This window comes from Microtus oregoni, unplaced genomic scaffold (genome assembly GCF_018167655.1).
Source record: "Microtus oregoni isolate MIOR12 unplaced genomic scaffold, Mior012 000006F_ref0000085, whole genome shotgun sequence".
NCBI lineage: Eukaryota > Metazoa > Chordata > Mammalia > Rodentia > Cricetidae > Microtus > Microtus oregoni.
The window spans coordinates 52997195-53003194 of NW_024543065.1; positions in this window are offsets into that span (position 1 = coordinate 52997195).

Consider the following 6000-nt stretch of genomic DNA (forward strand, 5'->3'; position numbering starts at 1 on the left):
GGGCTTTCATCAACCATGCTTTTTTTTTTTTTTTTTTTTTTTGGTTTGTGGTGGGGCTGGCTGAGATGCTCAACTTGTCTGATGAGGAGTCAGGCGATGACTTTAGACAGGAAAGCGTGTCCAGCTTCCTGAGCACTCCCTCTGCCCAGTGTGGCACTCAAGGTTGTAGAGTTACCTTTCTCTAAGAGGGGCGGTGAGATGAGCCAGCGTGGCCACCAGAAATATCACCCAGGCTTCTGCAATTTATTACTCTCAGCCAGTGGAAGGCAGATTTAGCCATAGCCAGCAGGGACTTGGTGTCCACTGAAGGAAGTGCCACCCACTTCTCTCCTGTCCCACTGGTGCTGCCTGGCTCACACTTACACTCTGACCGGAGCACAGCATGTGCTGGGCTTAAGGATGTCAGCCCTAAAGCCAGGCGGCCTCTGTTCAGACCCCAGCCCAGTGACCAAACCATGCTGGGGGTCTGCTTTCCCGTCTATGAAGGTTTTTTGACCAGTGGATCTGAGCTAAAAAGGCAGGCTCAACAGAGCCCTGGCTTTCCAAAATAACGGGCATGTCTCTGCCGTTTTCCGCAGTACGTGTGGCTGTCCCTTTGCCACTGCTGCAAGGAGAGCCACCTGTCGGGAAGCAGTATCTGTGAGCACCCCTTGACTGTGGGGTTTGGTACAATCACACGATGTGACCTTGAACAACTTCTGCCCACTCTGGACCACCACTGGAAGGTGGCAGTATTTCACACAGCCCACACCTGACAACACCATCCCAGATCCAAGAGGGTGCCAGACTTCCAGAGGCAGGGAAGTCTGCTTGGCTTAGATCAATTGCCCTGGAAGGCATTGTGGTATACTTCCAGTGCTTGGGAAGCTGAGGCAGAAGCATTGCTATGAGTTCTAGGTCAGTCTGAGTTACAGTCAGGCCATATCTTAAAAAGCAGAGGGCAGGGAAGAACTGAGAGAATTAGTAAAGGTGTTCGCTGACAATATGACATGCTTCGATCCCCTGGAACCCATGGTAGAAGGGGAGAACTGACTCTTTGGGCTTGTCCTTTGACCTCCAAATACACACTATGGTGCGCGCGCGCGCACACACACACACACACACACACACACACACACACTGATAAGTAAATGTTAAAAAGAAAAAAGAAAAGAAAAAAGTCAGTGCACCTGACTCTAGCAAGTGAAGTATGGCCCACACCTGGACAGCTGCTATTGGCAGGTGTCCTTGTAAGCATTGCGGCTCAATTGGAAAGGGAGTCAGGAGCCAAGGTATACTGAGTGCTATCGTTTGGATGGAAAAGTTCTGGCAGTCAGGGTCCAGGAAATACTGAGTGTTACAGCTCAGGTAGAAGAGTGTTCTGGCAGTGGGGGCCAGGGGATACGGGGTGTTATAGCTCGGGTAGATTAGTGTTCTGGCATTCGGGGGCCAGGGAATAACACAGGTCACAGTAAGCATAGCAGCTTACAGCCCTGCTTTAGGGAAAGGCTTCCCGATGTAACAGGTCTACTCTGGCAGGAGAGGGCTTTCCCAGCGAAGTTGTTGCAGTTCGGTTCTGGTGCCTGGAGTATAACAACTGCTTTCTGCTAGGGGAAAGATCCCCCAGGGAAAATGTTACAGCCGCACTCCACTGGCTCTATCTCAGCTCCAGCAAAAGAAGGTCTTCACCCAAGCCTCATTCAGGAGACTTACTGGAAGTGACTGCCTCTACCAGGGTAGAAGACAACAGCAGCAAATGGAACAGACACAGGGCTTATATAGGGCTTCTTGGGTGGAGTTTTTCTAGAGAGATTTTCAGGGTGTGAATTGGCCGGATTGAGTTCAGATTGGCTAGATACCTGCTCAGGGATTGGTTGGTTTTATGCTTAGTTGATCATTGGCAGAGTTGGCTCTGGTTTCAGATCCAAACTGTTTCTTTCACTGACCTTTTTTAGCTTTTTGCCTCTAGTTTTGGGGCCAGGTCATATATCTTTCACCGACTCTAATTCTAGGGCCAAGGTTTGCTTCTTTAGCACTGGTTTCAGAGTCAGGGTGCTCTCTTTGGTTCCGGGTTCAGGGCTGAAGTCTTTCTTTCACTGGCTCTGGTTTCAGGGCCAGGATGGGTTTCTTTGGCTGGCCTTTCTACCCTACAGTCCTGCCCTGATGACCCCTGCCACAGCCCTGGGAGCCAACAGCAATCTGAACTTGCCAGCCTAGGCACTGCTACTGCCCGAGCCCATGTTCTCGGCTGTCAGTACGTAGCCTTCAGCAGTGGCTATGTGTCACCACTGTCATAGGTGGTTTAATATCAATGACAAATTAATCTTGCTGCCTTGGCTTCCATCTTGAGGTCTGTCATAAGTTGTCTGAAGCCCAGATGTAACTCGTCACCTCGCCCTGCCCTGTGGTGACTTGAGATACATCCCACTTGTTAATCTCGGTGACCCAAGCCTAGCATGTGTCATAGCGGTTGACCACAGTAAAACAGTGTCAGCATCTCATAAAGAACTTTCATTCTAAGCAGGTTTTACCCAATGCCCAGGGGATACTGCCAGTGGAACTTAAGAAAACCATAGCCTGACATGTGTCTGTCCCTTCCACTCCCTTCTCACTATTGCCTTTTCCAAATAGAAAGAAATCAAAAGACTGAGTTTGATGCCCAAACCTGTAATTCTAGCTGCTTGAGAACCTGAGAAAAGAAGATTGCAAGTTCAAGGCCTTCCTGGGCCACAGAGGGAACTTGAGCTAGTTAGTGAGTCCCTATCTCAGAATAGAAAATAAAAAAAGACAACTGGAAATAAAGTTTATCTGTAGAATATTTACCTAGAATCCCCGGCGAGGGGATGGGGTGTGGCTCAGTGGTAGAGCCCCTGCCTAGAATCCCCAGTGAGGGGCTGGGCGTGGCTCAGTGGTGGAGCTCCTGCCTAGAATCCCCCAGTGAGGGGCTGGGGTGTGGCTCAGTGGTAGAGCCCCTGCCTAGAATCCCCCAGTGAGGGCTGGGCGTGGCTCAGGGGTGGAGCTCTTCCCATTTGAGATGCACTGTTTCCTTTCTCAAGAAAACAAATCATAAAAGCTAAAGTGACAGAGGCTTCGCCACTGTAGGCCTGGGAAAGAACAATATGGCTGACTAATTAATGTGTACTCACTGATAGTCCTGTCTCAGCAGCTGGGGAACGAGATTCTCCACCCACTTGTACTGGCTTTGAGAGGAGGACTAATGTGCTGGGGGTTGCCAGCTAGCACACGGGGTGTTAGGAATGGAACCTGAAGCCCTGCCTCAACCTTCACATGCTGGTATTCCCGGCGTGCACCACCGCATCCAGCCATCTCCGAGTGCAGGGAAGTGAGGCCCAGGAAGTTAAAAGTCATTTCCTTAAGACCTTCAGCCTGCTTCAGAGGCAGGACGTGGTCCAGCACTCGCGGGTCTCTTTTGGCATAAAGCCCCTCAATGGCTTCACTGCTGCATACTCAACTTGGCATGGCCAGACCTCCAGTCGGCACAGGCCTGAGGGAAGAGACCTGATGGGGCTGGTGTGTGAGCAGTGACCACCCTGGCCTCCTGCCTTCCGAGTACCGGTGCCTGCTCAGGAATGACGACAGATCAGCAAATCCTGTCCTGTGTCCGGGCCTTGCTGTCCTGATGAATACGGTGGGCAGGGACAGCCGGTGTAGACATTCTGTCATTGCGTGACCATGTGCATCCCCAGCCATGACACTAAGGCAGGTGCTCCGTGTGTGTTCTTGTAGGTACTTCAGTGTGTGCAGGAGCAGGCACACACAGCGCTGGTGTGTAAAGGTCAGTGTGTGCAGGAGCAGGCACACGCAGCGCCGGTGTGTAGAGAGGTCAGTGTGTGCAGGAGCAGGTGTGTAGAGGTCAGTGTGTGCAGGAGCAGGTGTGTAGAGGTCAGTGTGTGCAGGAGCATGTGTGTAGAGAGGTCAGTGTGTGCAGGAGCAGGTGTGTGCAGGAGCAGGTGTGTAGAGGTCAGTGTGTGCAGGAGCAGGTGTGTAGAGAGGTCAGTGTGTGCAGGAGCAGGTGTGTGCAGGAGCAGGTGTGTAGCGGTCAGTGTGTGCAGGAGCAGGTGTGTAGAGAGGTCAGTGTGTGCAGGAGCAGGTGTGTAGAGAGGTCAGTGTGTGCAGGAGCAGGTGTGTAGAGAGGTCAGTGTGTGCAGGAGCAGGTGTGTACAGGAGCAGGTGTGTAGAGGTCAGTGTGTGCAGGAGCAGGTGTGTAGAGAGGTCAGTGTGCAGGAGCAGGTGTGTAGAGAGGTCAGTGTGTGCAGGAGCAGGTGTGTAGAGAGGTCAGTGTGTGCAGGAGCAGGTGTGTGCAGGAGCAGGTGTGTAGAGGTCAGTGTGTGCAGGAGCAGGTGTGTAGAAAGGTCAGTGTGTGCAGGAGCAGGCACACGCAGCGCTGGTGTGTAGAGGTCAGTGTGTGCAGGAGCAGGTGTGTAGAGGTCAGTGTGTGCAGGAGCAGGTGTGTAGAAAGGTCAGTGTGTGCAGGAGCAGGCACACGCAGTGCTGGTGTGTAGAGAGGTCAGTGTGTGCAGGAGCAGGCACACACAGCGCCGGTGTGTAGAAGTCAGAGGATACCCTCAGGGATGGTACCTTTCATCACCTGTTTGAGACAGGACTCTTCAATGGCTGGGAACTTTGCCATGTAGCCCAGGCTAGCTGGCCCTCAAACTCCCAGAGACCCCCCCATCTGTCTCCCACCTCATCATAACTGGAATTACAGGTCCTCTGTGTTATTGTGACTTTGAGTCTGACTGACCTCGGGCTCACTATGTAGCCAAGGACGGCCTTGAGCTTCTGATTGGCCTGCTGAGTACCAGGGTTATAGGCACACACTGCCATTCAGTTTGTGGGGTGGATGGATGGATGGATGAACTCAGCTTTGTGTGTTCCAGGCAAGCGCTTTACCCACTACTACTCCCTCCCTCAGCCTCAACTTCCTTTTTCAGTGTTAGACTTTCAGCTGATGTCTTTGCACCTAGTAGTCAAGCCTTCTACAACTGGGCTACATGCCTGCCCACCCCTTGCAGGCTTTGCTCCGCCTTTCTCCAAGGAACTTGGCTGGAAGGAGGGGCCTGTTTTCTTGTTCAGTGGAGAGGACGTTCCCAGGAGCCTCAGCTGTGCTGTCTCAGAGAGACATGAACTATGGATGAGGTTTGGGCAGAGGAAGTGCCTGGAACAGCAGGCTGGAGAGCTGCGGAAAAGTTTGAGCAACTATGTGCGCACACGCACACACACACACACACACACACACACACACACTTCTGTGGTTCTGTGGGGAATGGGCCTGGGCCTAACCCAGCAGAGCAGAGCCAGAGCTGCAGGCACAGAACAAGGTCTGAACTCCAAGAAACTGAGGGGATGGAGTGGAGAAGGGAGACAGGAAGTAGGGACCCATTGGCTGAGGGAGTAGAAGAGAGGTGATAAAGAGCCTACTGCATCCCTCTCGACCTTAAGACTTGTGGTGAGACTCCTGATTCCTAACCCTCCCATCGCAGCCCCACACGGAGCCAGGATTCCCTGAGTTTGGGATGTCAGCAATCCATAGGGTACAGGGTCATGGGCTAATTTAGAGCATAGATCTAGAAGGGACCTGCTGAAGGTCTATGCTTCTTTAATATGTGTGAGCGCCTGCATGTATATCTGTGCATCACACACAGGGCTTGTGCCCACAGAGACCAGTAGAGGGCGCTGCATCCCCTGGAACTGAAGTTACAGGTGGTTGTGGGCCACCATGTGGGTGCTGGGAGTTGAACCAGGTCCTCTGCAAGAGCACCCAATGCTCTTAACCACTGAGATCTTTCAAGCCCTGAGCTGGAGCTGTTATTGTAGTGGGTGCTTTTGTTTGTTTTCTCTTGAGACTTTTTTTTTTGAGCCGTCGGGGCTAGCCTCAAAGGTTTCTTTCTAGTTCTAGGGGTTAAACACGGGGCCTCAAGCATACAAGGCAAGTGCTTGTACCCCTTCCCCAGTACAACCCCAGCTGAGCCTCTGTGTAGCTGAAGACAGCCCTGAACT